The sequence below is a fragment of the Coregonus clupeaformis genome, chromosome 14, assembly GCF_020615455.1.
Source record: "Coregonus clupeaformis isolate EN_2021a chromosome 14, ASM2061545v1, whole genome shotgun sequence".
Taxonomy (NCBI): Eukaryota; Metazoa; Chordata; class Actinopteri; order Salmoniformes; family Salmonidae; genus Coregonus; species Coregonus clupeaformis.
Genome location: NC_059205.1, coordinates 17722327 through 17749941, shown reverse-complemented (window position 1 = coordinate 17749941; position 27615 = coordinate 17722327). Strand labels below are relative to the sequence as shown.

Below are 27615 nucleotides of genomic sequence, written 5' to 3'. Positions count from 1 at the left end.
CTGAAAGTTTGCTTTGGAGGATTTTCTGCACTGCCAAACCTAAATGGAAATCGAAGGGAGAAACTGTTATACTCCACAAGAGAAATTGAAAACCAGTGAAATACACAGAATTGATCCATCCATCTTTCCACCCCATGGTTGTGTAAGGAGGGGGATACCTCTAAATCACTCCCCACGATCGGATACATCTAGTGGGCATGAGCTCTCTCCCCAGCCTGCTCTCATTACCACAGATATGAGCAGGCCTGTGTGTGTGTGTGTGTGTGTGTGTGTGTGTGTGTGTTTGCTCCTATGCATGTATGTGTGTATATCTACTGTATATCACTGCCTCCCAACTCAGCTCAGACTCACATAAATAGAGTCAGCAGTGACAGAGGGCCGTTAAGTCCCTTTAGTTAATCAACCCAATAGCTGATCCGGTCTTGATTCATGATACACAGTCCAGGGCCGCCATATTGGCATCGTTAGCCTGTCATAGAGCTCCACATCAAGCCCTCGGCCGCTGTCTGAGGCACCTCAGAGCTCTTCATCTGTCTCAGCGACACACACACGCTCATGCAAATACACACACATAACTAGAAATGCACACACACAAATTGCCACCAGCCCAGTCGGAATGCTCTTTCTCAGGGGGCAATAAAGCATGCGCACACACACATCATGCTCACACACATCACACACACACACACACACACATCAACACATAATGAACCCTGTATGTTCTTTGCTGGATCTGCTGTCCCCTCTACCTGGCCTTGGATAGAACATCACTCTAGTCTCCTCCCACTGGCAGAGGACCTACAGTGCCTTCAGAAAGTATTCACACCCCTTGACTTTTTCCACATTTTGCTGTGTTACAGCCTGAATTTAAAATTGATTAAATTTAGATTTTGTGTCACTGGCCTACACACAATACCCCATAATGTCAAAGTGGAATTTTGTTTTTAGAATCCTTTACAAATTAATAAAACATGTAAAGCTGAAATGTCTTGAGTCAATAAGTATTCAACCCATTTGTTATGCCAAAACTAATTAAGTTCAGGAGTAAAAATGTGCTTAACAAGTCACATAATAAGTTGCATGGACTCTGTGTGCAATAATATTGTGTTTAACATGATGTTTGAATGACTACCTCATCTCTGTACCCCACACATACAATTATCTGTAAGATCCCTCAGTTGAGCAGTGAATTTCAAACACAGATTCAATCACAAAGACCAGGGAGCTTTTCCAATGCCTCGCCAAAAAAAAAGAAGCATACATTAAATATCCCTTTGTGCATGGTGAAGTTATTAATTACACTTTGGGTGGTGTATCAATACACCCAGTCACTACAAAGATACAGGTGTCCTTCATAACTCAGTTGCCAGAGAAGAAGGAAACCGCTCAGGGATTTCACTATGAGGCCAATGGTTACTTTAAAACAGTTACAGAGTTTAATGGCTGTGATAGGAGAAAACTGAGGATGGATCAACAACATTTATGTTACGCCACAATACTAACATAAATGACAGAGTGAAAAGAAGGAAGCCTTTACAGAATAAAAATATTCCACAATATGCATCCTGTTTGCAATAAGGCACTACAGTAAAACTGTAAAAGATGTGGCAAACAATTTACTTTATATCCAGAATACAAAGTGTTATGTTTGGGGAAAATCCAACACAACACATCACTGAGTACCACGCTTCATATTTTCAAGCATGGTGGTGGCTGCATCATGTTGTGGGTGTGCTTGTCATCGGCAACGATTTTGTTACGTTACAGCCTTATTCTAAAATTGATAAAATATTTTTTTTCTTCATCAATTTACACACAATACCCCATAATGACAAAGCAAAAATAGGTTTTATGAAAAAAACAGAACTACCTTATTCAGTATTCAGACCCTTTGCTATGAGACTCGAAATTGAGCTCAGGTGCATCCTGTTTTTCCATTGATCATCCTTGAGATGTTTCTACAACTTGATTGGAGTCCACCTGTGGTAAATTCAATTGAGTGGACATGATTTGGAAAGGCACACACCTGTCTATATAAGGTCCCACAGTTGACAGTGCATGTCAGAGCAAAAACCAAGCCATGAGGTTGAAGGATTGTCCGTAAAGCTCTGAGACAGTATTGTGTCCAGGCACAGATCTGGGGAAGGGTATCAAAACATTTCTGCAGCATTGAAGGTCCCCAAGAACACAGTGGCCTCCATCATTCTTAAATGGAAGAAGTGTGAAACCACCAAGACTCTTCCTAGAGCTGGCCGCCTGGCCAAACTCAGCAATCAGGGGAGAAGGGCCTTGGTTAGGGAGGTGACCAAGAACCCAATTGTCACTCTGACAGAACTCCAGAGTTCCTCTGTGGAGATGGGAGAACCTTCCAGAAGGACAACTATATCTGCAGCACTCCAACAATCAGGTCTTTATGGTAGTGGCCAGACGGAAGCCACTCCTCAGTAAAAGGCACATGACAGCCCGCTTGGAGTTTGCCAAAAGGCACCAAAAGGACTCTCAGACCATAAGAAACAAGATTCTCTGGTCTGATGAAACCAAGATTGAACTCTTTGGCCTGAATGCCAAGCGTCACATCTGGAGGAAACCTGCCACCATCCCTATGGTGAAGCATGGTGGTGGCAGCATCATGCTGTGGGGATGTTTTTCAGCGGCAGGGACTAGGAGATTAGTCAGGATCGAGGGAAAGATGAACGATGCAAAGTACAGAGAGATCCTTGATGAAAACCTGCTCCAGAGCTCTCAGGACCTCAGACTGTCCTTTAGTGGCCCAGCCAGAGCCCGGACTTGAACCCGATCGAACATCTCTGGAGAGACCTGAAAATAGCTGTGCAGTGACGTTCCCCATCCAACCTGACAGAGCTTGAGAGGATCTGTAGAAAAGAATGGGAGAAACTCCCCAAATACAGGTGTGCCAAGCTTGTAGCGTCATACCCAAGCAGACTCGAGGCTGTAATCGCTGCCAAAGGTGCTTCAACAAAGTACTGAGTAAAGGGTCTGAATACTTATGTAAATGTAATATTTACGTTTTTTTTTTATATATATACATTTGCTAAAATTTCTAAAAACCTGTTTTTGCTTTGTCATCATGGGGTATTGTGTGTAGATAGATGAGGGGAAAAAAACGATTTAATCCATTTAGAATATGGCTGTAATGTAACAAAATGTGGAAAAAGTCAAGGGGTCTGAATACTTTCCCGAATGCACTGTTAATCGGCTTGACTTGAAAATGTCTGTCTAGCAATGATCAACAACCAACTTGACAGAGCTTAAATAATTTTTAAAAGGATAATGTGCAAATATTGTACAATCCAGGTGTGCAAAGCTTTTAGAGACTTGCCCAGAAAGACTCACAGCTGTAAATGCTGGCAAAGGTGATTCTACCATGTATTGACTCAGGGGTGTGAATACGTATGTAAATGAAATATTCTGTATTTCATTTTCAATAAATTAGCAAACATTTCTAAAAACATGTTTTCACTTTGTCATTATGGGGTATTGTGTGTAGATGGGTGAGAGAAAAGAAATCAGGCTGTAACTCAACAAAATTTGGAATACGTCAAGGGGTATGAATTCTTTGTGAAGGCACTGTAAGTCTCAATGCCTCCTGGGAAAAGGAGGTCAGTAACTGTTCAATAGTGTTTCATGAGTTGACAACAACAACCTGGGTAAGAGTTGCAGGCCCCAGTTGATGCAACAGACTATTAAACTTCCCTTGATATTTCATTACATGTCAATCTAGGAAGAGATAAAAGAAAATTAAAAAAGAGGACGACAATGGAATGTTCAGTCATTATGACTGTGTGCGTGTGCGTGCGTGCATGTGTGTGTGCCTGTGTCAGTGTGTGGCTTTTATAGAGCAAAGCAGTGTTTTGTAAAGAGAAACTGTTTCATAAAGGAAAACTGTCAGAAGTTGCTTCATGGTTTTTTCTCTCGCTGGTGACCTGGCAGCTGAAACTGACTCTCTTCTCTTTCCTCCTCCTTAATCATGTCTTACAAAAACAATTACCTCTTCAGAGCGGCGGAGGAGTAAGGGCTCCAGATGATGGACAGACTAAGTGAGGGGTAGAGAGGAGAGGCGAGGGCCACTTTAAAACCAACGAGTAAAATAATGCCAAATCGAACTGCCAATTTGGAATAAAAAAAAAAAAGTGGTTGTCCTACAGGCTATCATAAGTTGAATGCACCAATTTGTAAGTCGCTCTGGATAATAGCGTCTGCTAAATGATGTAAATGTAAATGTAAATGTAAAATGAACAGGCTGGCACGGGAGGTAGCCTGGCATAATGCTATTCGCATTGCTATGATACGGTGTGGACTGGGGCTGTATCTCATGGGTGGTCTTGAGCTTTTGACATTGTGGATGGGTTTCAATTGCTATACTCTGTATTCTAGGAACAGAACATTGTTTGTGCCATAATCTTGAGTAGGTAATGTGCTAGGTAATACTTTATCATCTGTGAGAACATTGTTTTTTATCCTTATAGGCTCAGCATGGCAGTGTGACATAATAACAGGAAAGACAAAATGACTCAGCAACAGAAAAACCTAAGTAATGGGTACATTTGTCTAGGAAATAGGAAGTAGACAGAGAATTGTACAGTCATTACTTAAGACATTATCAGAAGTAGCTACCTGACTACACCTCCCCTCCACCCGCCCAACCCAAATCCTCATCTGAAGATCTGAACACCAGGAAAGGTAAATCAGGCATTATTCTCTTCCTGCTAACCCCCAGGTATTGTGATCTGTGTGTTTTCCTGGTGACACACACACACACACACACACACACACACACACTTTCCGCTTGTGTGTCGAATAAGTCTGGTGAATAATCACACTCAAAGCAGCTAATGACTCATGAAATGCTGCTGGTGGGACTCATGAGAAGAGAGAGGCTCTGAAAACCTCTGCTGTAGCTGAGATAGGATGCAGCTGTGAGGAGAGGAGAGACGAGGAGAGGAGCAACGAGGTCTCAAGGTAATTTGTATTATTCTGTGACACTCCATTTAGTATGATATGTTACGTTAGGTTAAATTATGAATGGAATAGCGGTCTTCCAATATCATATGAATTAGAGGATATATAGTACTATACATCTTACCTGGTCATACAATAGCATACGAATTGGATGACGTAAGTTATCATATGTCTTGGAGGACGTTTAGAATTATATATCTTTCTCTGAGACCATGTTGTTTGTTGCATTGTAACAACAAAGGAGAATTTACGTTGGTGGTGAGGTGAACTAACAACAAAGGTTAGGATAATTTACTTGAAAGGTTAGGGGAACTAAAACAACAAAGGTTACGTGAATTGGGTTAAGTTTAGAATAAGGGTTAGGGGAAGGATTAGCTAAAATGTTCGAGTCCCCAACGTGACTCGAACACGCAACCTTTGGCTTGCTAGACGGTCGCGGATTACGACTACCCATCCTCCCCGAACAACCTCCCTACTTTAGTTTCTGTCTAAAGTAACTAGACCATTAGTAGGTATCATACCCCACATGTCTTGGAGGTGCTCAGAAATACGGAAAGTATGTTTCGTATGGCTCTGAGACCAGGCTGAGAGGAAAGGAGAGGAGAGTAGAGGAATCAGAGAGGAAAGGAATCAGAGAGGAGAGGAGCGGAATCAGAGAATAAAAAAATGTACAATGCTTCTGATATGATGGAGAGGGAGAGTTTAGTTTAGTTTATTAGGATCCCCATTAGCTACTGCACATGCAGCAGCTACTTTTCCTGGTGTCCAAATAAAACGTAGAAATACATAACAAAATACAGAGCAGTTATATACAAGAACAACATAAGATATTACATTAAATAAAATACTAATAAATAAAATAGTTGTATATAGGAAAGACAACAGAAATACTACAGTGCCTTGCAAAGTATTCATCCCCCTTAGCATTTTTCCTATTTTGTTGCATTACAACCTGTAATTTAAATTGATTTTTATTTGGATTTCATGTAATGGACATACACAAAATAGTGCAAATTGGTGAAGTGAAATGAAAAAAATTACTTGTTTCAAACATTTCTTAAAAAATAAATAACGGAAAAGTGGTGCGTGCATACCTATTCACCTCCTTTGCTAGGAAGCCCCTAAATAAGATCTGGTGCAACCAATTACCTTCAGAAGTCACATAATTAGTTAAATAAAGTCCACCTGTGTGCAATTTAAGTGTCACATGATCTGTCACATGATCTCAGTATATATACACCCTTTCTGAAAGGCCCCAGAGTCTGCAACACCACTAAGCAAGGAGCACCACCAAGCAAGCGGCACCATGAAGACCAAGGAGCTCTCCAAACAGGTCAGGGACAAAGTACAGATCAGGGTTGGGTTATAAAAAAATATCTGAAACTTTGAACATCCCACGGAGCACCATTAAATCCATTATTAAAAAATGGAAAGAATATGTCACCACAACAAACCTGCCAAGAGAGGGCCGCCCACCAAAACTCATGGACCAGGCAAGGAGGGCATTAATCAGAGAGACAACAAAGAGACCAAAGAAAACCCTGAAGGAGCTGCAAAGCTCCACAGCGGAGATTGGAGTATCTGTCCATAGGACCACTTTAAGCCTTACACTCCACAGAGCTGGGCTTTACGGAAGAGTGGCCAGAAAAAAGCCATTGCTTAAAGAAAAAAATAAGCAAACACGTTTGGTGTTCGCCAAAAGGCATGTGGGAGACTCCCCAAACATATGGAAGAAGGTACTCTGGTCAGATGAGACTAAAATTGAGCTTTTTGGCCATCAAGGAAAACGCTATGTCTGGCGCAAACCCAACACCTCTCATCACCCCGAGAACACCATCATCAGCAGGGACTGGGAAACTGGTCAGAATTGAAGGAATGATGGATGGCGCTAAATACAGGGAAACTCTTGAGGGAAACCTGTTTCAATCTTCCAGAGATTTGAGACTGGGACGGAGGTTCACCTTCCAGCAGGACAATGATCCTAAGCATACTGCTAAAGCAACACTTGAGTGGTTTAAGGGGAAACATTTAAAAGTCTTGGAATGGCCTAGTCAAAGCCCAGACCTCAATCCAATTGAGAATCTGTGGTATGACTTAAAGATTGCTGTACACCAGCAGAACCCATCCAACTTGAAGGAGCTGGAGCAGTTTTGCCTTGAAGAATGGGCAAAAATCCCAGTGGCTAGATGTGCCAAGCTTATAGAGACATACCCCAAGAGACTTGCAGCTGTAACTCTACAAAGTATTGACTTTGGGGGGGTGAATAGTTATGCATGCTCAAGTTTTCTTTTTTTTTTCTCTTATTTCTTGTTTGTTTCACCAATAAAAATATTTTGCATCTTCAGTGTGGTAGGCATGTTGTGTAAATGAAATGATACAAACCCCCCCCAAAAAAAAAAATCCAGGTTGTAAGGCAACAAAATAGGAAAAATACATAGGATGGGTGAATACTTTGCACGCACCACTTTTCCATTATTAATTTTTTAGAATTTTTTGAAACAAGTTATTTTTTTCAATTCACTTCACCAATTTGGACTATTTTGTGTATGTCCATTACATGAAATCCAAATAAAAATCAATTTACATTACAGGTTGTAATGCAACAAAATAGGAAAAACGCCAAGGGGGATGAATACTTTTGCAAGATACTGTATAGAGACCCATGTAGAGCTATACCACTGCAATGGAACTGTACACATTTCATTTATCAGATAATAGTAGAGAGAATGATTTATTTCAGCTTTTATTTATTTCATCACATTCCCTGTGGGTCAGAAGTTTACATACACTCAATTAGTATTTGGTAGCATTGCCTTTAAAATGTTTAACTTGGGTCAAACGTTTCGGGTAGCCTTCCACAAGCTTCCCACAATAAGTTGGGTGAATTTTGGCCCATTCCTCCTGACAGAGCTGGTGTAACTGAGTCAGGTTTGTAGGCCTCCTTGCTCGCACACGCTTTTTCAGTTCTGCCCACACATTTTCTATAGGATTGAGGTCAGGACTTTGTGATGGCCACTCCAATACCTTGACTTTTTTTTCCTTAAGCCATTTTTCCACAACTTTGGAAGTATGCTTGGTGTCATTGTCAATTTGGAAGACCCATTTGCGACCAAGCTTTAACTTCCTGACTGATGTCTTGAGATGTTGCTTCATTATATCCACATAATTTTCCTTCCTCATGATGCCATCTATTTTGTGAAGTGCACCAGTCCCTCCTGCAGCAAAGCACCCCCACAGCATGATGCTGCCACCACCGTGTTTCACGGTTGGGAAGGTGTTCTTCGGCTTGCAAGCACCACCTTTTTCCTCCAAACATAACAATGGTCATTTTGGCCAAACAGTTCTATTTTTGTTTCATCAGACCAGAGGACATTTCTCCAAAAAGTCAGATCTTTGTCCCCATGTGCAGTTGCAAACCGTTGTCTGGCTTTTTTATGGTGGTTTTGGACCAGTGGCTTCTTCCTTGCTGAGCGGCCTTTCAAGTTATGTCGATATAGGACTTGTTTTACTGTGGGTATAGATGCTTTTGTACCTGTTTCCTCCAGCATCTTCACAAGGTCCTTTGCTGTTGTTCTGGGATTGATTTGCACTTTTCACACCAAAGTACGTTCATCTCTAGGAGACAGAACGCGTCTCCTTCCTGAGCGGTATGACGGCTGCGTGGTCCCATGGTTTTTATACTTGCGTACTATTGTTTGTACAGATGAACGTGGTACCTTCAGGCGTTTGGAAATTGCTCCCAAGGATGAACCAGACTTGTGGAGGTCTACATAAATGTTTCTGAGGTCTTGGCTGATTTATTTAGATTTTCCCATGATGTCAAGCAAAGAGGCATAGTGAAATAATCTGTCTGTATACAATTGTTGGAAAAATTACTTGTGTCATGCACAAAGTAGATGTCCTAACCGACTTGCCAAAACTATAGTTTGTTAACAAGAAATTTGTGGAGTGGTTGAAAAACGAGTTTTAATGACTCCAACATAAGTGTATGTAAACTTCCGACTTCAACTGTATAATACCTGCTAGTAAAATGTTAATAGAAGTGTTATCATGCCCAACACTTCTTTTAATAAATGACATGAATTATACAGTACATACACTCATTTAAATTAAATGGATTTACATCTGCCTCAAACATGTACCTCTACCTCACCATTATACATAGGCTACAAGCCATGCCAAAAATGTGCCTCTGTCTTACCCTTTATAGAGGAGTCTGACGGCGTCTGGACAAATCAGTGAGGGTCTCTTTGAATGAAATCCTGAAACAGAAGAAATTGACATTTTCCATTCAATGCATCCAAATGGCTATGTTGCTGCATACAGTGCATTCGGAAAGTTTTCAGACCCCTTGACTTTTTCCACATTTTGTTGCGTTACAGCCTTATTCTAAAATGGATTAAATGAAAATGTTTCCTCATCAATCTACACACAATACCTCATAATGACAAAGCGAAATCAGGTTGTTAAAAAGTTATGCAAATGTATTACAAATAAAAAACATAAATAGCTTATTTACGTAAGTATTCAGACCCTTTGCTATGAGACCGAAATTGAACTCAGGTGCATCCTGTTTCCATTGATCATCCTTGGGATGTTTCTACAACTTGATTGGAGTCCACCTGTGGACTCCACAGTTGACAATGCATGTCAGAGCAAAAACCAATCCATGATGCCGAAGGCATTGTCTGTAGAGCTCCGAGACAGGATTGTGTCGAGGCACAGATCTGGGGAAGGGTACCAAAACATTTCTGCAGGATTGAAGGTCCCCAAGAACACAGTGGCCTCCATCATTTTTAAATGGAAGAAGTTTGGAACCACCAAGACTCTTCCTAGAGCTGGCCGCCCGGCCAAACTGAGTAATCGGGAGAGAAGGGCCTTGGTCAGGGAGATGTCCAAGAACCTGATGGTCACTCTGACAGAGCTGCAGAGTTCCTCTGTGGATATGGGAGAACCTTCCAGAAAGACAACCATCTCTGCAGCAGTCCACCAATCAGGCCTTTATGGTAGAGTGGCCAGACAGAAGCCACTCCTCAGTAAAAGGCACATGACAGCCCGCTTGAAGTTTGCTAAAAGCACCTAAAGGACACTCAGACCATGAGAAACAAGATTCGCTGGTCTGATGAAACCAAGATTGAACTCTTTGGCCTGAATGCCAAGCTTCACGTCTGGAGGAAACCTGGCACCATCCCTACGGTGAAGCAAGGTGGTGGCAGCATCATGCTGTAGGGATGTTTTTCAGCGGCAGGGACTAGGAGACTAGTCAGGATCGAGGGAAATGAATGGAGCAAAGTACAGAGAGATCCTTGATCAAAACCTTCTCCAGAGCGCTTAGGACGACAGGACGACTCAGAGCGCTCTATGTATATCAATGATGTCACTCTTGCTGCTGGTGATGCTCGGATCCACCTCTATGCGGACGACACCATTTTGTATACATCTGGCCCTTCATTGGACACTGTGTTAACAAACCTCCAAACGAGCTTCAACGCCATACAACACTCCTTCCGTAGCCTCCAATTGATCTTAAACACTAGTAAAACTAAATCCATGCTCTTCAACCGAACGCTGCTTGCACCCGCCCACCCGACTAGAATCACTACTCTCGGCGGGTCTGACCTAGAGTATGTGGACAACTACAAATACCTAGGTGTCTGGTTAGACTGTAAACTCTCCTTCCAGACTCACATTAAGCATCTCCAATCAAAAGTTAGATCTATAATTGGCTTCCTATTTCGCAACAAAGCCTCCTTCACTCATGCTGCCAAAAATGCCCTCGTAAAACTGACTATCCTACCGATCCTTGACTTCAGTGATGTAATTTACAAAATAGCCTCCAACACTCTACTCAGCAAATTGGATGTAGTCTATCACAGTGCCATCCGTTTTGTCACCAAAGCCCCATATACTACCCACCATTGTGACCTGTACGCTCTTGTTGGCTGGCCCTCACTACATATTCGTCGCCAAACCCACTGGCTCCAGGTCATCTATAAATCACTGCTAGGCAAATCTCCGTCTTATCTTAGCTCACTGGTCACCAACACCCACCCGTAGTCTGCGCTCCAGCAGGTACATCTCACTGGTCATCCCCAAAGCCAACACCTCCTTTGGCCGCCATTCCTTCCAGTTCTCTGCTGCCAATGACTGGAACAAACTGCAAAAATATCTGAAGCTGGAGACTCTTATCTCCCTCACTAACTTTAAGCGTCAGTTGTCAGAGCAGCTTACCGATCACTGCACCTGTACACAGCCATTCTGAAATTAGCCCACCCAACTACCTCATCCCCATATTGTTATTTATTTTGCTAATTTGCACCCCAGTATCTCTATTTGCACATCATCTTTTGCACATCTATCATTCCAGTGTTAATTACGAAATGTTAACTATTTTTGCACTATGGCCTATTTATTTATTGCCATAACTTACTACATTCGCACACACTGTATATATATTTTCTGTTGTATTTTTTACTTTATGTTTTGTTTACCCCATATGTAACTATGTGTTGTTGTTTTTATCGCACTGGTTTGCTTTATCTTGGCCAGGTCGCAGTTGTAAATGAGAACTTGTTCTCAACTGGCTTACCTGGTTAAATAAAGGTGAATTAAATAAATACAAATAAAAAAGGACCTCAGACATTAGAGGCTGCTGCTGCCTATAGAAATCACTGGCCACTTTAAGAAATGGAACACTAATCACTTTAATAATGTTTACATGTCTTGAATTACTCATGTCATATGTATATACTGTATTCTATAATATTATACTGTTTCTTAGTCCATGCCGCTCTGTCATTGCTCGTCCATATTTGTTATATATTCTTAATTACATTCCTTACTTAGATTTGTGTGTATTGGGTACATGTTGTGAAATTGTTAGATATTACTTGTTAGATATTACTGCACTGTCGGAGCTAGAAGCACAAGCATTTCCCTACACCTGCAATAACATCTGCTAAACACGTGTATGTGACAAATAACATTTGATTTGATTTGATTTGGGCCGAAAGTTCACCTTCCCACAGTACAAAGACCCTAAGCACACAGCCAATACAATGCAGGAATGGGTTCAGGAGAAGTCTCTGAATGTCCTTGTTTGGCCCAGTCAGAGTACAGACTTGAACCCGATCGAACATCTCTGGAGAAACCTGAAAATAGCTGTGCAGCGACACTCCCCATCCGACCTGAGAGCTTGAGAGGATCTGCAGAGAACAATGGGAGAAACTCCCCAAATACACGCGTGCCAAGCTTGTAGCGTCATACCAAGAAGCCTCAAGGCTGTAATCGCTGCCACAGGTGCTTCAACAAAGTACAGAGTAAAGGGTCTGAATACTTATGTAAATGTGATATTTCAGTTTTTAATATTTAATACATTTGCAAAAATTTATAAAAACCTCTTTTTGATTTGTCATTATGGGGTATTGTGTGTAGATTGATGAGGAAAAACTATTTAATCAATTTTAGAATAAGGCTGTAACGTAACAAAGTGTGGAAAAAGTCAAGGGGTCTGAATACTTTCCGAATGCACTGTATGCTGCTAGCGAATGGCCATCCCCTTTTAAAGCCTATCACACCCCATCCAGAGATGGAGGAGAGACAGACCAATTTCACTTAAGTCAACAGGAAAGAGGAGGAGGAGGTGAAGAGGTCAGTGATTACATATAGCAGGGAAAGAGGTCAGATGTAGCTAGGGGCTGTTAAGACGCCTGCGGCAGGGCCATTACTCCAGCTGTATGTCTGGTAAGGGTTAAAGGTGAAAGGTTATAAATGAGAGGTGAATGTGGCTGGTCACATCAGGTGGAGGGGATCAGGTGCATGGGCAGTGGCTTTGGTCTAGATTCAATCAGATCGAACGTTAACCTACGTTGGCCGACATCCGCATAGCAGATGTTTTGGCAGTGATGGAAGTGTAACTGCAGTAGCAGCTGACAAATTGGTGAGCAGCTGCTCTTGTGTGTCACAAACCTTCCTTATTTTCCCTACAGCGTTTGAAGTTCAAACAGTGATAGAAAGTTTAGGCTCTATCGATGATAGAAATAATGTCCGTTTTCATGTATATTTGGATAGGGGGATTTATAGCCTCAGTCTAATTGAGGTGTAGACAATAGAACATCGCATTTGAGTGTTTGAACTTGTAACACAGCTGCATGAACGTCTAACGCGGCCGCAAGGGATTTGTCCGATTATAAAGTCGGGTGTGGTTCCGTTGCATCCAATGGCAGTCTGCGATATAGTAACGCAAGGAGCCGCTTGTGGATTTGACAGCTCTAACACAGTTCCACCTCCGACACGCCAAAACAACCACTATGCGGGTGTCGGCTATAGCACGGATCTGATAGAATCTAGCCCTTTGACTTTAATCCACCTACTGGGAGAGATGGGGTGCATCCGAAATGGCACCCTATTCCCTATATAATGCACTACTTTTGTAGTAATATAGGGAATAGGGTGCCATTTCAGTCGTAGCCATGGCCAGAGAAGTGGGCATCAAAATGTAGAAATAAATTATACATTCAGGCTAAGAGGTGCTGGCGCCACGGAGATAAACTACTTCCATTTCAATGGCTGCCACTTTATCCAGGAGTTTACATGTTTAATGACCCGCAGAAGAGGTGCTCAGTCCACAGAATATAAACTAGGTGCATAAAAAAAGAGTTCTTCCACATACTAACATTTATTGCAGACATAGCCTTCGTCCGAGTAATGACGTGTTGGCAATAAACATTATTTATTGAATGTGCATTAAAGTTGCCATCATGAACTTCTGTATTTCCCTAAGAAATAACACAGATTACAAAATGAGATCATCATTGGACACCATGATGTGACTAGACCCTGGGGCGTAGCACTTAGTTTATGGAGTTTATATTGAGACTTCTGGCAGCCAGTATACTGAATAACACAAGGGTCAATAACATGGTAATATGGTAATTTAGCCTTTATCCAAAGCGACTTAAAGTTCTATCTTATATCAAGTGTATGTAGCTCATGTGGGAACCATTCTTCAACTCTGGTTTCGCAAGAGCCAACAAGCTGAGAAGCTCCAACCAATGTGGAGCCATCAGAAATGTGTTAAAAAGCCTGCTATTGAGCAGCTCAAACAGGAATACTAAACATGATAGCATGACCTTCAGCATCTGCTACCAGTCAATACCAGAGAAAGGAGGCTCTCCACTGGCAAGAAACAAAGAGAGTGGCCGTTCTCTTTGTGTGAGAGCCTTTTAGCTGTGGTGCTGTGGTTTCATCCAGGCCTGTGGTGATTGGTTTGGAGGGGGTGTTAGTCCGTCCCAGGGTGCAAATAGTAAACTTGATTGATGGCTCGCTCCGTCCAACCCCCCCTCTGGGCTGCTCGCCATTGGAGACTTCACAGCAGGGGAAACGGAGAGAGAGAGAGAGAGAGAGAGAGAGAGAGAGAGAGAGAGAGAGAGAGAGAGAGAGAGAGAGAGAGAGAGAGAGAGAGAGAGAGAGAGAGAGAGAGAGAGAGAGAGAGAGAGAGAGAGAGAGAGAGAGAGAGAGAGAATCTGAGGTGGGAAATATCTCTCCCTCCCCCGTTCTTGAAATTGTTGAAATTCAAGGCAGAGTGAGGTCTACGTCATCCAAAATGGAGAAAATAAATATTTCACTCAAACCTGCATTTTCAGTCTGACTCAATTGTATTGCAAACAGAACATAATGGGTTCACACAATGGTAGCCAAAATGCTTTTCTTCTTAATAAAGCATACAAAATGGTAGCAAAGTCAAATCCAAGCACAATATGCACTAAATACAATCTAAAAGGTAAATAGCAGGTAAACCCCTCACAGGTAGATGCCTCCAGTTTTCCGTATAAGACATGATATCTGCATGCATGGGTAGTAGATTCTAAACAAAGATACTGCATCATAGCCTACATTTATATGGTAGGTTTACTTGAATATGTCACAATGGAACTGTCCAGGTGAAAACCTGCCCAATAAGCTAGATAAGACAAAAAGTGGCCTATTCTCCTGTTGTTTGTGTAATAACGACCACATGATTAAGTTGGCACATTACAACTCTATAGTACCAATCCTCTGGGCTTTTGGTACAGTTCTTAGTGTGTCAAAGGTTGTTGGTTCGATTCCAGCAAGGGACAGCTAATCCCCAATATTGTTGCATTTGCACAATGCTTAGCAAGCACAACATTAAAAACCCAATTATGAAATAGTTAGTAACACAATAACACATAATACACAACACACATAACAACACACAACCCCAAGCCCTTATAATAGTGATTATCATAGCTCTTTTCACAAGAACAACTCAAATCACTTTACACTGTGTAGTTTAACTCCCATCCAACAGTACTGTATAGCAGTTTCATACCACACAGTTCACAGTACCAGACTCCATGTCTGGAAATAACATCTAGCTGTCGATTATCATAAACCTCAACCGTCTGGCCTCTGAAAAACGTCCAAACTGGCAACTGAATAGAGAAATTCCAGTTTATCACTTCATATCCTCTCCAGGCACCTGAAATATATTACAGTGTCCAGGGTGTGCTGACACTGATATTTTCTGCACATATTGGCAACCAAAATCAACATGTTGCCAGTTCAGAGACACGTTGCCAGTTCAGCCCTTCTCTATCCAAACAGTCCTTCCCGATTGTGCTCAGCAGTTCTAGAGACTATTATGAACATATTTTTAAGGCTATTTCTGAGATGCCATAGGTCTGCACCGCATTTTCCAACACAAATCAGTGATTCTGGGCTATGGTCCACATATAGCTTTGGGAATTTTGGGGGGAATAATGTCTCTTGGGAATTTCCCTTTTGTGAAAAATGACCAATATTTCTAGCCACAACCCTGTTATTAGCTGTGGGGTAGTGGGAGCTGGCTGCACAAACATTGGTATAGTTTACACTGGCTGCATCTGGCCCATGCCTCCTATAAGCGCTTGCCAGCCAGCATATAAAGTAAATGGTTACCAGAATTGTTGTTTATAGCTTTGAGATTTTTCTTATAAGCCTTCTAATGAAGAATAAACTACCGTGGCTAACTAGCCTGCCAGTAGATTAGGCTAGCCTAGTACACTTCTCTATTTCTTCTTCAGCAGGTCGACTCCTCCCATCCTCTCCTCCCAGTGGAGGCATCCAGCCTGTCTCTGATCTGATGAGGGTGTGAGGGAGGTCTGTGACGCCTTTGGCAGTGGGCTAGGCACCCCGGGAGTGAACTCTCCCGCACGCACCCAGACAGAATGAAAAATGCATGGGTGCCACTAGAGAAGTTTCAGTCTGGTTGGTAAGGTCCTCGTTCTCCCTGTCTCTGTCCCTCCCTTTCTTCTCTCTCGTTCCTCTCTTTCTCCTCCCTCTTCTCTAAACTCTCTTCTTTACAAGGCCTATCAAAAAGAGGTTGGCTACTTTATACTCTAGACCAGTGGTTCCCAACCAAGGGTACTAGGACCCCTGGAGGTACTTGTCCTATCCACAGGGGGTACTTGAGAAGACTCATGAGACCATAGGCCTACTGGTAAAATGCACATGACGGGGTACTTCAGGGGTACTCCAGGCAGAGCAAAATTCTATTGGTGGTACAGTAACCGAAAAGGTTAGGAACCACTGCTCAAGACTAGAATAAATAATAGATTTACATTTACATTTACATCATTTAGCAGACACTCTTATCCAGAGCGACTTTCAGTTAGTGAGTGCATACATTTTTCATACTTAAAAAAAAATAAAAAAATAAAAATTGTTTTTGTTTTTTTCATAGATGGACACAAGGCTTAGGGCACTCAGACAATCTCACACAATATACCTCATTTGTCAAGGTGACTAAAACAGGTCCACTTCCTCAGACAAAGTGATTGGGACATTTTCATGTGTTTGTTTGTTTAACAAGCTGTACTGTATGGTTAAGACTTTTAGAGCATTTAGCACGTGTGAAACATGCCTAGCTGAAGTGTATATCATTTAGTGTATTGGAACATTGGCACAACTTTGGAGTCTTTGGAGAAAGACTATATCATTAGTGACCGCTATCCAGGAATGTTTGTACTTGTATCCACAATTGTTTCCATCATTCTGATGCTGTTAATATTCCTTTGCCTCTTATGTATCAAATGAGCACATTGACAGATTACAAGGCATAACATACATTTGAAATGGACAAATAGTCTGCATGCCACAACAACAACCTCTTCTATCTTTGTCTAGGAGAATGTTGGCAGAGAGACAGAGCTAGTGCTAACATTCTGTCCGTTATGTCTCTTATCTCCTGTATCTCTGATGTCATGCCCAGGCCAGAGTATTGTGGTTACAGACAGCCACACCTCTGATTGGCCCCTGAGAGGTTATGTGGGCGGGACCATTATGCATAATGGCTAACATGACAGCTGTGCAGGTGTTCTGATCACTGATCTATGTTCCATCAGCTGTCTGCGAAACCATCCCTCTCTCTATTTCTCTTTTTTCTCTCTCGTTTGTTTCCCTCTCACGTTATCTCTCTCTCTCTCTATCCTCAAATGTAAATTTTTACCTCTTTATTTATCTTTCTAGCTCTCTCTCACTAACTTGCACTCTCACACGCTCTCTCTCTCACTCACTCTCTTTTTTCTTGCACACACACACAACATTAACTTGAGGACCATTATATATTGAGGATGCTCTTTAAATGCCACAAAAAATTAAAGCCATTGCCGTAACTTTAAATGCCTCTTACACATTAATGGTAGCCTGTGGTATTAGAGAGTTGTGTATCTCACATTATGCCCCTACTGCGAAAGTATATTTCCCTGCAAGCCTCCTGTATGAGGGAAACCCTGAGACATGCCCAGAGGTCCTCCGGTGAGAAGAAGCCGTGTTGGGGACACACTAAACAGGTCATTCAGTAAGTGAATGTTTTAAACATGTTGTACATGGGTCGTAAATATAATATTAACAGCTTGGATCTAAATAATTAAAAAGATCATAAGAAGAAGATACTGTAAGCTTAGTGTGTGTGGTGTGCATGAGCATTTTCAGAGGCAGATGTAGAGGTAGTCATGATGATCATCATTGATCAGCTTATAGATGACCACATCCTTCATGCATGGTATTCAATACAGGTCAGAAGGAAGATCAGAAATAACGGCTTAAAAAATGCATAGCATGTCCATACAAAAGTCATTTTAAAGTCCTTTATTATACCCTATGGTGTTTACAAGGAAAGCGGGACCCGGCTATGCATTTTCCTGGAAGAACACTTGAAAGTAGCCTACTCCTTGTACAAAAAATACATAACATGTCATTACAAAAGCCATGTTAAAGTCCTTATTATGCCCTGCTGGTGTCTATGCAAAGCAGGACCTGTCTATGTAATGTTCCTGTTAGAGCACCTGAAAGTACTTGTAATTGGGCTGAAATCTTTGCTTGGTTGGTTGGCCAAGAAAGGTTTACAAAGCAAGATGCATCAATTCCATCCCATGTTGTCAGGCGCTGCTTATGTACCGGTCTGCATGCAAGCTATTACCCAATATTGTTCATACAGGGTTAAACAACCACAAATCCTATCTCAAACAAATGAAAAAGTAGACAATTCACAGACAAATAATATGTTCAATCTTACCTGAAATAAGTTTTAAAAATTCCGCAAGAATGTGAGAGCGGTAGGTTGCGCTTTTGTGCAGGTGTTTCAAACGTAGCCTACCCGGATGCTCCAATCGTATCGTCTGACTGTCAGCTATGAGTAGAATGCGTGAAACACCCAAAAAATTACCGGTAAGTGAGCAAAAAAAGATTCAACCACCTTCAGCATATAGGCCAAATGTCTGCTCCACGACTAATATTCAGCATCTGCCTCATGTCCAATTCGGAGATATCTGATCTAAATCGGGATAGACGCTTGGTGCAGGTGCTCACTCCCTGTGCGCGGGTGGTGAGGCTGAGGGTGAGGAGCTGAATCGGTTTGAACAAAGAGGCGAGCACTGATAGACAGACGGTTCCAGCGCCCCCAATTCAATGGAAAATAATGCGGGGAAGCGAGGATTGGAGGAACGGATTGGTGAAAGGGGATTTTTTACATGACCATAATCCGATACCATACATAAACCTAAAAGGTTGATCCCTTGTCTCTGAATTGAATTAAAATTGGCACATCATGAGATTATAACTAGACTGGAAATCTCTACTGAGTTTTTAATGGATCCCCCCCTCACCCATTCATGCTTAAAAGAGTTAATAAAACACCTAACACATATCCTACCTCACTGATAAGTGTTATAAGTGTTAACACCTAATAAAGCAATGTTAGTGGATGTGAAATTGCAAGGGTAACATTAGTGAGCGCCCTGCCCTCCCTTGTCAATACCACAGTTCTCTGGTAGCCAACATAATAAATGCCTTATAGAAACCTAGTTGTCTGAGATGTATCATTTGGCTAACTCAACATGGCAGCAGCCCACATTTCAGTGGGGTTAATAGCAACGCATCTGCATCCATCCTCGTTATAAACCACAGAGGAAGAAAACTTATTTTTGGTGTTGACATTAGGCCCACTGCCGCATATTTAAAAAGATATGGCTGTGGGTTGTGTATCTAGTCGTGTCTTAACGGAGGTAGTTGTTTGTGTGTGGAGCTTCAAAGACACCAATTAGGATAGTCACATAGCAGATGAGACTGCTTCCATGACATTGAACTCAAGGGAACATAGTGTTTTGAAAAAAGGTCAGATGAATATGACAGGTTCTGCATTATTTAAGCCACACACACACACTTACACAATTACACAATTACACACACACACACACACACACACACACACACACACACACACACACACACACACACACACACACCATTCAGGCTAAATGGTCAGGAAAAAGCCAGGGCCGTAGTTATGACTAATGATAGTCACTCCTGTTAACTTCTCTGGACCTCATAAAGAGAGCAAACTGTTGCTAAATCAAAAGCTTATGGGTATGGGGATCAGAATAAAAAAACAATATCACTTGTATTCAGTTAAGTTAAGTACAAACAGTCCCTTTCATAAAATGAGGGTAGTTTGTTGATGTATCTCAGAGTGATGCAAAAAACGGATATATTGAACAGTAAGAGGTCTGACTAACTCTTATCTCTTTGCGTTACTCATGCTCATAGAATAAGACTGGAGAACGAGTCAACAAAGATAAAGGAGTTGAAAAACGATCATCATTAAAATAACTGACGCATTCAGATGTGTGTGTAATGAAAGATGCCTGCTTCTAACTCCTCATTCAACTAAAATATTGTATTGACTGAATATGATCTAAATCCTTTGAAATAGTTTAATAGTTAAGCAGACATTGGGGAGTTTGCCAAACCAATGAATGCTATGTCCATTTGGATTTAGAAGAACTTCATTTATAGTGTATGTGATAAGATAACTCAAAGATTTGGAAATACTTATCTGACTTGTTTTATGAACAGGAAAGTAGAGGAGACATGGTCCTCTTCACTGATGTCAATGAATGAATGGCTTTCTCTCTCTCTTTCCCTCTCTCACACACACACACGCACAAACACTGAGGCTGATCAGCGCAGCCTAGGCATGTGTGGTGACTTTTATAAATGCCAGGCGTCTACCCAAACAGACAAACGATGTCAATCACTCACCAGCGAGAAGGCAGCCATTCACAAACAACACTATCTGGTCTACCACACAGGCTTCTAGACAAGAATTCTCACAGGATAATCTGCAATAATGACAGAATAAAAATGTAATTTCAATCAATCATCTAACGTGAGCAAACACCAAAAACAGAATGAGTCATCATAGACAAGGTAGAAACTTGAGGTTTGAATCAATTTTAAAAAATCACATTTGCTCTCCTACTGTGTGTGTGCGTGTTAGCCTTCACTGGATGCAGCCTTTGTGTTGATGGGGCAGTCAATCAGACTACCGCTTGGCAGCCATTCTGGGGCCGAGTGTTCCCTTGCCAACAAGACCCATCTGTGCGGCAGCAGTGCAACTGCAACTGTGGAGGAAACGAGGGAGACGCGGTGGAGTTCCATCTTACTGTAACTACAGAGCATGCCTCTACACTGCCTGATTAAAGGTTTGCTTCCTTGTTTGATTATGTCCAAGTTTTTACTGGAAGAGGCCCAATTAAGCTTATGCACATGTGAATATGTGCTGCATGTATGTACACTGAACAAAAATATAAACGCATGTAAAGTGTTGGTCCCATGTTTCATGAGCTCAAATAAAAGATCCCAGATATTTTCCATACGCACAAAAAGCGTATTTCTCTCGAATTCTGTGCACTAATTTGCTTTCATCCCTGAGAATGTATCTTTTGCCAAGATAATCCATCCAATTGACAGATGTGGCATATCAAAAAGCTGATTAAACAGTATGATCATTACACAGGTTTACCTTGTGCTGAGGACAATAAAAGGCCACTCTAAAAAACACAATGCCACAGATGTCTCAAGTTTTGGGGGACTGTGCAATTGGCATGCTGACTGCTGGAATGTCCATCAGAGCTGTTGCCAGAGAATTGAATGTTAATTTCTCTACCATAAGCCGCCTCCAACGTCGTTTTAGGGAATTTGGCAGTACGTCAAACCGGCCTCACAACCGCAGACCACATGTAACCACACCAGCCCAAGACTTCCACATCCGTCATGTCAGAAACCTTCTCAGGGAAGCTCATCTGCGTGCTCGTCGTCCTCACCAAGGTCTTGACCTGACTGCAGTTCGGCGTTATAACCAACTTCAGTGGGAAAATTCTCACCTTCAATGGCCACTGGCACACTGGAGAAGTGTGCTCTTCATGGATGAATCCCGGTTTAAATTGTAGCGGGCAGAAGGCAGACAGCGAGTAAGGCGTTGTGTGGGCGAGCGGTTTTCTTGTGAATAGAGTGCCCCGTTGTGGCGGTGGGGTTATGGTATGGGCAGGCATAAGCTACGGACAATGAACACAATTGCATTTCATCAATGGCAATTTGAATGCATAGAGATACCGTGACGAGATCCTGAGGCCCATTGTCATGCCATTCATCCACCACCATCACTTAATCTTTCAGCATGATAATGCAATGCCCCATGTCGCAAGGATCTATACACAATTCCTGGAAGCTGAAAATCTCCCAGTTCTTCCATGGCCTGCATACTCACCAGACATGTCACCCATTGAGCATGTTTGGGATGCTCTGGATCGACATGTACGACAGTGTGTTCCAGTTCCCACCAATATCCAGCAACTTCGCACAGCCGTTGAAGAGCAGTGGGACAACATTCCACAGGCCACAATCAACAGCCTGATCAACTCTATGAGAAGGAGATGTGTCGCGCTGCATGAGGCAAATGGTGGTCACACCAGATACTGACTGGTTTTCTGATCCACGCCCCCTACCTTTGACCAACAGATGCATATCTGTATTCCCAGTCATGTGAAATTCATAGATTAGGGCCTAATTTATTTATTTCAATTGACTGATTTCCTTATATGAACTGTAACTCAGTAAAATCTTTAAAATTGTTGCATGTTGCTTTTATATTTTTGTTCAGTGTAGTTAGTTAAATATTTTGGACCAGCGACACTAAACATGGGGGGACTGAAAATGTATTTGGGCAATAGGCACAGTCGCTGCTTAGAGTGGACAGAGGGGAGTGGAGGGAAAGAAGAGCAAAAAAAGAAGAAGAAAATTAAAATAAGAAATCTCATGTCTTAAGGAGTCTCCAAGTGGCAATATGGTGTTTGAAGTGTGAACCATCTGGGTTGATAACGTCTGCAGTTTAATGTTCATATTGCATGTAATAATTCAGTTTTGTTGTAATGTGTGTGTGTACACTGTGTTTGATATGTGAGGGCCACAAAGGAGCAGCATGGGCAACAGCCTCCTCCCTCCAGACAGAGAGAAAAACTCAATTAAAAGGGATTCTCCTGTACTTTTGAATACCTTTTAGCCAGTAGTTTTGAAAGTAGCGCTCACGAGCCAAAAGTGGTCCCCGTTAATTGCGTACCACGTCACATATGTGCAGATATGTACACCATGTCATTACTCTCTCTCTCACTCTGCTGTGTGTGCATCATGTGCATGTTGCTAACTGTCAATCATATTGCGAGGGGCTGAAGCTCATTGGTTGAACTCAAATTGCTAGGGGGCTGGCCCAAGTGGGGGAAAATGGCACAGCACAGCTTACAGAAAAACTGTTGCTTTCAAACTAGGGATTTCGTGGCTAATTGACAGTAATTCTGCTCATAGATTATGCATGTGCTATATGCTGCCCAAAGTGAGAGGTTTAAAAAAATACTTCGCCAAAGTTCCGGAGCACGTCTTTAAGCACCGATCTACCTAGACCTTAAAATTCAGGTCATGCAGGAAGTGGCAGCTGTGTGTGTGTTTACCCTACATCCAGCTCACAGTCCCTATAAAACCCAGATGGAAGAAGCAAAGCTGATGGACATATGCACATATGTGCTTTCTATGCCTTCTTTTGAAGAGGCCACACACACACACTAGCCTTTTATGTCTCTATAACATAATGTCCTTTCAAGCCTTCCAAGAGCACTCTTATTTCTGATTTTTACCTCACGGTAGCAGCTATGTATGCCACACAGAGAGATCACACACACACACACACAAATTTTGATGTATAGGGGCTCTATGACATCACCCTATCTAGGGTTCTATACCTTTGGTATGCACTTTGTACTCACTCCCATTATTCTACATGCTGGTTGATTCCTATTGCATCTGGCTGTATGGTGTAGCCTACATCTGCTCTGCACATATTCATAAACCCAAATTAATTGTTGTCATCTGTCTTGTCTGTTTTTATCTTTCCAGATTTCTATTCTCTTACTGATACTTCCTCTCCCTCTCTCCAACTCCTCTCTGTCTGTCTTTATAGAGTAGCAAGAGCCAGTGGTCCAACCATCTTTTGTTTGGCTGAACAGTGATCAGTTGGCCTTGGTTGGTTTCTATGTTCTTTCAGCTTAACAGACTACATTTCGAAATGTGCTGAACATCTTTTATAACACCTACACAATCGCTTTCTCTCTATACAATGACCTCAGTCGAGATTGGTTCTGTTGTAATTTACAAACGGACAAAATTGACATAGGAAGAGACAGCATTGAGGGGCTGACCATTGAGTGATGTACTCTTATGTGCCTTTTTGTCCTATACAAAGAGATAAGGTACACTGGAAACATTGTGTACAGCCAGGAGTTGGAACCGGTTCAGGGAACAGAAGTGAAAACCAGAAAAGAAAGACATTTTTCATGGAACAGAATCACAACCGGGAACGAAAGTGATCTGTACTGTTCTAGAACAGAACCATTATTAAAAAATTGTGAACCGGTTAATAATGTTATTTTACGTTACGGGGGTTTCTTTCCAGTCCCACAAAAAAATACGACAAAGCGCCTATGCAAAGCCCTAACTCTGTCACTCGTATTCCAGTGTCTGCCTGCTAGCTGAAAATCTTTACCAGTATGTGTACGTGTGTAGGCTACCTGCCCCTCCCCCTCCGAAGCATAGGCTACTGTAGCCTACTGACGTTACAAGTGTGATTCAGAAATGATGGAGAGAGATTTTGAATTAGAGAAGAATGGATTAACTTTTTCAATGCTAGTTAAGGATACTATAGTTATCACATTTCAAAATGAATTTATAAAAAGATAAGATGTTTTTATTTTAATTCTGGTGGCGCTCTGCACACACAAGCTTGTTAGCTAACTAGCTAGCTAGCTAGCTCTGGTCCAACGTTAAGCCAACTCTCGGAAGTTCAAAGACATTCAAAGTTCCTTCATAGAAGCCACTCCTCCCTAGGTATAATTCTGTGTGTCTAATTCAGATAATGCATGTCATAACAAGATGCACAGGGCTTCAAGCCAAGCCTCCTCCTCCACCCTCTCTCGTTCTCTCCCAACCCGCATCTCTCGCCCTACACTTGTCTGTCCAATGCATGTAAACAACTATAGCTTGCCCGCTCCATAGCAAGCTGCTCTATCCACACTGATTGGTGAAGTCATTTAATGTCGAGCTAAATGTAAACGATTTCAGAGTTTAAAAAGGAACAGAAAGGAATTATATAAACCGTAATTTTTTGGTTTCGAACCAGCTCATAACTTTATGTTGCTGGTCAGAACAGTGGAACGGAATGAAAAAAATTATGTTTCGGACCAAAACGATTGGAACATTTCTAGCTGAACCCCTGTGTACAGCTAGAAATTATTTTTTCTAACACTGTTAGCCACTGGATATTTATAGACTGAAAACTCAAAGCCCAGGAGAAAAGGGAACTCTGTCAGAAAAGTTCACACATTCTGTGGATATTTCACTTTGTTTGCAATTGAAATCAAAGAGGACCCAAACGGCTCTAAAATATAAATATTCACACCACCACCAACGCTACTCAAACATATAAATGGTGGGAAAAGAAAATATGGAAATTAATTTGATTGAAAGGGCAATTTTACAGAGTTCATTACGTGGAAATTAAGCAGCGTGTCCAGAAATGTTGCATGCATGTTAGGACTGCAAAACAAAGGAAATGGGTTATGAAAAACGACCTATTTCTATTCCTGTATGGTAATGTTTTCTTTACGCAATATATTGTATCAACTAATCAAAGAGAGTTTCAAGTTCCTTGGTGTCCACATCACCAACAAACTAACATGGTCCAAACACACCAAGACAGTCGTGAAGAGGGCACGACAACACCTTTTCCCCCTCAAGAGACTGAAAAGATTTGGCATGGGTCCCCAGATCCTCAAAATGTTCTACAGCTCCGCCATCGAGAGCATCCTGACCGGTTGCATCATCGCCTGGTATGGCAACTGCTCGGCATCCGACCGTAAGGCGCTACAGAGGGTAGTGCGTACGGCCCAGTACATCACTGGGGCCAAGCTTCCTGCCATCCAGGACCTATATACTAGGTCAGAGGAAGGCCCAAAAAATGGTCGAAGACTCCAGTCACCCAAGTCATAGACTGTTCTCTCTGCTACCGCACGGCAAGCGGTACCGGAGCACCAAGTCTAGGTTCAAAAGGCTCCTTAACAGCTTCTACCCCAAAGCCATAAGACTGCTGAACAATTAATCAAATGGCCACCCGGACTATTTACATTGACCCTCCCCCCGCTGCTACTTGCTGTTTATTATCTATGCATAGTCACTTTACCCCTACCTACATGTCCAAATTACCTCAACTAACCTGTACCCCCGCACATTGACTCGGTACCGGTACCCCCTGTATATAGCCTCGTTATTGTTATTTTATTGTGTTACTTATTTATTTTTGTTTATTTAGTAAATATTTTCACAACTCTATTTCCCGAACTGCGTTGTTGGTTAAGGGCTTGTAAGTAAGCATTTCACGACGCATGTGACAAATACATTTTGATTTGATTTGATTTGATTTGACATTGCATTGTGTGTCACATCTTGAATTTTATGTTTATGAAAATGAACTCCAGATAGACAAATGTTCTATCTAATTACAAACCAGATGGGCTTGCCTGTGGTCAAACACCTCTCTCACTCTCTCTCTCTCTCTCTCACCTTCCTCTCTCTCTGGATGAAATTACCCATTTGCTTGGGTCTTCTAATTACAAACGATTTGTAAGCAAATTATGGAAGCATATGTCAGGCATATTTTACACATGGCCCCAAGCCCCAACCGTACAGACTATATAAACACAGCCACCGTAGGGAGAGGGAAACATTGTACTGTAACTAATATACACACATCCCTCCGGTTCAGGTGCTGGGTATAAAAACATGAAAAGGTTAATGATATATGCAACACAGATACGCTCCCAAAGATGATTTATTGGTGAGATGCTCAAGATATTAACACGGTTTCCAACCTCCCTGGGATCTTTGTTAGGACAAGTATCTGGCATACATATATACTATACAGTAAACTCTCACATACAGTATATGTGCATTACAGATACAGCATACTGCCCACCGGGCTTACAGAAACATAGCTTGAAGATATTGAAACATAAAAGTATGAAAATACAGCACAGAAAATATATACAAAATGTCCTGACAGACCACATCCTCATTTTGAGACTGCCTGTCCTTCATGTCTATTTTCCTCTTGCCATCCATCCATCTATTGCTCTCTCCATCCATTTGAGCATTCTGCCTGACTAGGCTGTGTTATGCAGAGATGATGGAGACAGGGGCTCTAAATTGATCAGCATTACAGTCATTCCTCACAGTAACAGCATGCTGTATCTGTACCACCGCCTCGTCCTTCACTTGACGCTAAATCACCTCACAGCACTGGAGGGCTTTTTGTAAAGTGTTTTTGTACAGCTTTAAGGTGTGCAGGCTTTTGTTCCGACCCAGTACTAACACATCGTATTCAGCTTATCAAGGTATTGATGATTAGTTCATTAGTTGATTAAAGTACACTACAAAAGTATGTGGACACCTGCTCGTCGAACATCTCATTCCAAAATCATGGGCATTAATATTGAGTTGGTCCCCCCTTTGCTGCTATAACAGCCTCCACTCTTATGGGAAGGCTTTCCACTAGATGTCAGAACATTGGTGCGGGGACTTGCTTCCATTCAGCCACAAGAGCATTAGTGAGGTCGGGCACTGATGTTGGGCCCGACCAATTCATCCCAAAGGTGTTCGATGGGGTTGAGGTCAGGGCTCTGTGCAGGCCAGTCAAGT

The 27615-nt window shown here is 41.9% G+C and overlaps 1 protein-coding gene across 1 annotated transcript in view; it reads right to left on the bottom strand.

Moving 5' to 3' along the window:
- The window catches only part of LOC121581217 (neurocan core protein), a 58583-nt gene extending 39684 nt beyond the window's left edge, over window positions 1-18899 (bottom strand). The window contains exons 1-2 of the mRNA XM_041896675.2: window positions 18557-18899; window positions 9182-9242 (exon numbers count right to left, since the gene is read on the bottom strand). The gene's annotated coding sequence lies outside the window, so the exon portion shown is untranslated. The remainder of the gene's footprint in view (window positions 1-9181; window positions 9243-18556) is intronic.
- Window positions 18900-27615: the final 8716 nt, after the last annotated feature.